The 6,518-nt window shown below is 43.5% G+C and overlaps 1 long non-coding RNA gene across 2 annotated transcripts; it reads right to left on the bottom strand.

Moving 5' to 3' along the window:
- Positions 1-2,183: 2,183 nt before the first annotated feature.
- On the bottom strand, positions 2,184-5,814 carry LOC108639117. 2 transcript variants are annotated; one of them, XR_001920292.2, is made up of 3 exons: positions 5,655-5,814; positions 2,694-2,803; positions 2,184-2,357 (listed from the first exon to the last, which is right to left on the bottom strand). It is a non-coding gene; the product is annotated as an uncharacterized LOC108639117 (long non-coding RNA). The 2 variants fall into 2 exon arrangements; XR_001920291.2 differs by having other exon boundaries at positions 2,184-2,803.
- Between the last annotated feature and the right edge of the window lie 704 nt (positions 5,815-6,518).

The raw sequence follows: 6,518 nt of genomic DNA, 5'->3' as shown, positions 1-6,518 counted from the left end.
TAAAGATTTGTATTATGAAAAATTGCTGGTAGGAAACAACAAAACACTGATGCATTTACAGAGTCAAAAATCAAACTGGACAGTTGTCAGTGCTACACATTTCATGACGATAAATACAGGACATTTTCTAATGGAATTGATCTAAGAGCTTTCAAGAACTCTGGAAAATAACATGCAGCACTCAGGTAACTAATCTTTTTAAGATATATGGAAGAACAAAATATCCTACATTACAATGCAATGTAGATGCAGGAATGACCCAGCAGTCACTCATTTGATTTCATGCTGTGCAGCCTGGAAACAGCACTTTCACAACACACCACTGCAGAAATCACCTTACTAAGGTCTCAAAATATCTTACTGAGATTATCTGACTCCTTGAGTATTTAAGTTGCCATATAATTAAAGAAGGTGTGGTGTGTAATTACCTGGAAATAACTACTTTGTTGACAGTATTTTTAATGGGTCTTTTTCTTACAAAAAACCAAATACCCCACCAACCTCATAACAGAAAGATCACGAGATATTCCTTTTTTATTCTTTCAGTGCTTGTACAACAAAGAGGCCAAATACATTTTTGTGTTTGAATGATGCATCAGCAGCTATTTTTAGAGCAATTAGGTTTGAAACAAACAAAAGCATCCTGCATTTAATGATCTGATTTTACACTAAGAAATTCAATAGCCATTTCCTAGCACGTATAAATACTTTCAGTGGTAAAATAAAGGAAAATATCTGTGTTTGATTTACCATTAGATTCATGTTCTTTTCCTTGCTGTTCTGTAGAAGAATTGTAACGAGAGCTATTTAGAGATCAGAAATTAATTTCTACTACCTTCTTCTGACTGCACATCATGCAGTATATCAATAATACATCAAAAAGAAAGCTACACACTCAGAGTGGAAAAAGCTTTTTCTATAGCAGTGATGTGTATTGGATTATCAGTGACTTAATATCAAAGTGTATCTATTGTCAGGTATTCACTGAAAACATCCCAAATGGTTTTTACTCTTGCTTTGACTGCAGAGGAGAGAAATAGTGCAGCAAACATACCAGCTAATAATTTTTAAAGGTAAGCATGGTCAGAGGTTTGAATGCAGTCGGATTGATATCAAGAACTAATAAAAGCAAAGTCATAGTAAGCAGGCAATGAAACATGAGAGCTGGGACAAGACTCAGTGTCTTTCAAAGTAAAAGGGACTCTTCCTGCTATTTCAGTTAATCCAGCATGTGCCCAGCCTCACTCTTTTTAAAAAAGGGTCAGATTCAATAAGGAACTGAGTCATTGGATCATCTACTGCTGTAATAACAAGCTTTCATGGACTCAGTGCCCAAAGTAGAATCCAAAATACTGTACTAGAAACTTGAATTTCAGAAGCAAACAAAAGTTTGTTGGAGTTGTTAACTGAAGTTAAGAGTGAGAACACAGACTGCAAAAGTCAGATTTTAAACTAACAGTATGTGAAGCTGAGAACTACACAGAGATTTGCTGATAAAAAGACAGGGCAGAGCAACATGTCTTAAGTGAGACAGGATCCTGTTTATTTGTAGGGACGTTATTCAGAGGTGACCTTGCAGCACCCCCAACCCCTCCCCTTTCCTTAAACCAACATCTCCTTTTTTTAAGGAGGGGATATGGATAAATGGGTGGCTGTGTGAAGAGGAGAAAACTGGGACAGCCTGTTGATTCCAGTTGAATGCTCTAGCCAGGCTTCCTTACAAAACAAGAGGCAAGAACTATTTCTTCTACTACTGAACATCTCTGCATTTTTACAGAGCCCAAAAACATGTTAAAACTGCAGTTTTAATTAATTAAAAATGCAAGTACCAACTGCATGAAGCCACCGAAAAGATGAAAAAGTAGTGTTTGGTCCATTGTGCTTCAAAGTGAGGCTGGGAACAGACTGGCCAGCAAAGCTGAAACTCGGATAATCTTCTACACAAAAAAAAACCCCAAACCCACACAGGTACAGAGCCCAGGGAAAAACATGAAAAACCTAAGGAAAAACATGACAAATCTAATTTCACAATTTTTAGGTGTTTCACATACAAGACAAGCAAAAAAGAATTTACAGGAGCACAGGTTTGTACTTGATGAAATATTAATAGCTGGGCCAAACATTTATTCTCTTTGAAAGTCTATCACCTTTTCCTTATCAAACTCTTCACAAATTTCAGAACGTTATGGTATAAAACAATCTTTATTTTGAAAACTAGTAGATGATTCAAGAAACTACTAAAGGACTGAGCCTTTTTCCTTAAAAACAGAGAAAACACAACAATCAAACAAACAGAAAATTAGAAACCAGTCAACTTGTTTAAAATTCCTGGACAAATTAGAAATATTTGCAGATACCTGGAAAATAACAAAGTGATAAATAACATGATTTGTTCATGATATAATTTGTTCATAACAGTCTATCAAACCAAACTTATTTCCATTTATGGTTGCACAGAAATAAATAAACTGCAGATCTTCAGAGAAGCTTCTCTGTTTCATTCACATTTTCATAAGAAAGACATGGAAATTTTTCTGATCAGAAACTCCATAAATCTGGTGCGAAGTGGTTGTATTTAGAGGATCATTATTAGTAGTTGACTATCAAACTGTATGTTTACATCAAACAAATTCCTCATACACTTCTATATTGAAGTATTTTTGAGTAAAGGCTTAGAGACTGTGCTCACTAACCTGCAGCTGATGCCAGGGAGGGACTGCAAAGAGTCGAAGTCAAGACTAGAGTGTGAAATCATTGCAAGAGGGGGATGATGATTCTATAAACACCACTACAAAGAAATCAGCTGCAGAGAAAAGAGTAATTGTTTTAATAAACTTGCAAAAGAGAAACCAACAGGCAGAGCAGATCACAAGCAGAACCTGTCAACAAGTTTATGAGGCTGAAAAAGGAACATATCCTACTGAGATCAGAAGAGTTGTCACCAGGGGAACTCTGGGGAGCTGTGAAAAGATTGGATGGGAGCTACAGGTGTGCAACAACAAATGATCATGTTTTTCAGAACTGGTTAAAAAAATAATCCATGCTTTTCTGCAAAAAGAAAGGGAACAGTGTCCACATTCACTTGCAGTAAATGGGCTAAACTGCAGCAAAAGGTATTTAATCCAGACACTCAAAAAAGGACTAGACCAGACTGCTCGAGGAATGAGTGGAATCTGCGTTCAACGCTTTAAGAACAGGTTAAGCAAACATCCATCGAGGTATTTTCATAATAGTTTATTGTGCCTCGAGGCAGGAGGATGACTGAGAATCCATGGTAAGTCACTTTTGGCTCTGTTGGTTGCTTTGTATTTGGGGGGGAAGTGTCAGGTATAAAGCTTTGACATCTACTGTGTGGCAGGGTACATCTACCCTGATAAGACCTAAAATCCAGTCAAGCTATCACGCGAGATCAAGTGCTGGAGCCGGGATGTTGTCTTGGTGTTAATTATGCTCAAACCATTCCGGTCCACCAGAATTTGAATACACACCCTGCTTTCTGGAGTCTGATTTTACAGATAAGCTGATAGCTGGCCTGTAAAGGTGTGACACACTTTATACTGTAAAAGCCCAGTGCCCTCTCATGCAGTCAGGTTCTTCTGACATAACCCTTTCTGGGGTGTATGCGTCGACATTCCCCCCTTGGCTGGGGATGCCACTAAGGTCACTCCTCGAGGCTGAGAGAAAGAGATCTCCCCACGAGCACTGGTCTCTACATCAGATCTCTACTTAATAATTATTTCTTTTTGCTAGCTTTAATATAACTGCTTCAATAATTGCTTTGTTGCAGTGCACTATACTACTTTTTGCTATATTATACTCTACTAGTAGATTTTTAGTGTTTATATTGTGTAGTAAATAATTCCGATTAAGATCTTTTGTCTGATCATTTGTATAAAATAAGTTATTCATTTGATATAAATATTCTCATTTTGCCAATCATTAAAACCTGCAGGACAAAGTGCTTTAATCACACCTCTGTAATTCCATTAAATTTAAATTTTAACACAGTCCGAGGCTCAGAAAGGATTCAGCTGCACCTAAACCCTTCTGTGAGAAGGGGTTTAGAAAGGCTGTCCTTTCTGTGCCTCGAGACTCACCGACAAGGCTTTTTAATAACTTTGTCTAAGCCTCCCACTCTCCCGTGACAACATCTTAGCAACCAACAAGCACTGAGGTTTAGCTCTGTCGAGCAGCCCCTAAAAACCAGCGCAAGTGCTGTATTATCCTCTTATCCTCTTTCCAGAAACCGGACACAGTAAACTTGCCTTCACTAATAGTGCAATTCAACCAGAGGGGTTTGTGTGTATTTGTACAACAGTTTGCCATAGTAAAGCTGACGGACCCAGTCAAAACTTTCCTGCACTGCTGATTTTAAAATAACAGGAAAATAAAGTACATTCAGGTCGTTTTCACGCACCGTTTAGATGTTATACACTCAAAAACGTTTCTATAGAGTTAAGCTAAAGAGTTCATTTGTTAGCCTCAAAGTCAATCCTACTGTATTTGATGCTAATACAAGTTTTATCACAGACAATAGCATAATCAAGAATATATATTAATTTCTTATGTAAGGCTGTTCTTTTTTATAAAAATCTTGGTACCAAGTGCAACAGCAGCATTATATAGCTAAAACATACATGCAACTACCAGACCAAAGTCTGGTTTAAGACTTCTGTGCATGTTTAACTTGTAAACACATAGATTTTACTCTTTGTTAACTGATAACTAGCTAGTCAAAAGTATTACTTAAATACTTCAAATGCATTTTGAAATGAAAAAAAGGATAATGTAATGTCTTTTAGGATTCAGGACTTAATTTGCACAAAAGGCTGTTTAACAAAGATTTGTTAAATAAAGTGAACCCTCGTTCATTTTTTCATTTTTATCTGTATGTAATTTCTGAATGAAGAGACCAGACAAGAGGACTGTTGTGACTTTAACTGGTTTACATGTACTTAAATTCACAGATTTTGCCCCATTTCAAGGTTTAATAGCAGCTGTAGATCTACTACTGACACTGAAGTGTTCCCTGCAGAAAACGAATGAAATGGTAACTAAGAGGTAACACCTTCCATTACCTGGTACAAATACAGCCTAATAAATCATACGAAGAGGTACTTTGCTAACTATTTAAAACATTACTAGTGTACTTCTTGAATACTTACAGTAAAAGACTTATGCAAACAGATCAATTGTTTAAGGGCATTTCCTAAACTCCAAGTCAGTAGCAGAAGCACGCAAGAATCACACAATCAATTTAGGCTGGAAAAACACCTCTGAAATCATCGACTCCAACCCGTGACCGACACCGCCGTGTCAACCAGACCACGGCACTCAGTGCCTCGGCCAGTCGTTCTTTAAACACCTCCAGGGACGGTGACTCCACCACCTGCCCGGGCAGCCCATTCCAATGGCTAATCACCCTTCCTGCGAAGAATTCCCCTCGATGTCCAACCTGAACCTCCGCTGGTGGAGCTGGAGATTCTCCTCTCGTCCTGTCTCTGGCTGCCTGGGAGCAGAGCCCGACCCCACTGGGCTACACCCTCTTGTCAGGGACTCGTTGAGAGCGAGAAGGTCACCCCTGAGCTTCCTTTCCCCACACTAAACACCCCCAGCTCCCTCAGCCGCTCCCCAAAAGGACTTGCGCTCCACACCTGCACCAGCTCCGCTGCCCTTCCCAGGACTCGGGATCTGTCCCGCAGGGGCCGCAGAAGCAGCAGAGGAATGTCCCCCTCTCAGGGGCTGCCCGGAACCCCGCGCGGGCCCCGCTCCCCTTCACGATCCCCCCGGCCCGGCCTCTCCCTCCGCCCGGGGCGGGGCGGGCGCGCGGGGCCAGGTGCGCCGCTTCGGCGCGTGCGCAGCGCGCGGGCCGGCGCGCTCATCCGGGCACCGGCGCGCCATTGTGCGCGCGGCCGCGCGCTCGCCGCCCGCTCTAAAATGGCCGCCGCCGCTCCGCCGCCGCTCCCTCCGCCGCCGCCGGGGCCGCCGCCGCGCTCCCGCCGCCGCGCGCGCGCCGCCGAGAGCAAGAGGATCAGCGACCCGCGCGTCATCGACGCTCAAGTCGGAGCTGAAGCGGCGCAACCTGACATCACCGGCGTGAAGACGGGTGCTCATCGCCCGCTCAAGCAGTGAGGCGGCCGGGCGCAAGGCCCTGCCCGGCCCGCCCCGGCCGCCGCCGCCCGCCGGCTCCGGGCGGGCCCCGCCGCTTGCCCGGTGGGGCGGGACGTGCCCCGTGGTGCCGCCGCGCTCGGGCGAGGGTCCGCCGATGCCCGCCCCCGGTGCCTGCGGCCCCGAGGCCGGCCGGGCGCCTGTGCCCGGCCGCGGCTCGCTCGCTGCCCCGGCCCTGCGGCCCCTCCCGCCGGGAGAGGCCCGCGGCAGGTTGTTGCTCCGGGGTGTCTGTGCTCCCCGTCCTCCTGTTTTCAAGCTGCCCTCAGTGTCATCATGGATGTCGTTGTGGCCTTCTAGTGTTACCTTTCCACAGGGAAACGTGCGGGTCCTTGATAAGCTTTGCTTCCCAA

The sequence above is a fragment of the Manacus vitellinus genome, unplaced genomic scaffold, assembly GCF_001715985.3.
Source record: "Manacus vitellinus isolate BGI_N305 unplaced genomic scaffold, ASM171598v3 scaffold_16_pilon, whole genome shotgun sequence".
NCBI classification, from domain to species: Eukaryota; Metazoa; Chordata; class Aves; order Passeriformes; family Pipridae; genus Manacus; species Manacus vitellinus.
Note: the sequence above shows the minus strand (reverse complement) of the source record. Positions and strands in the feature narration are given on the sequence as shown.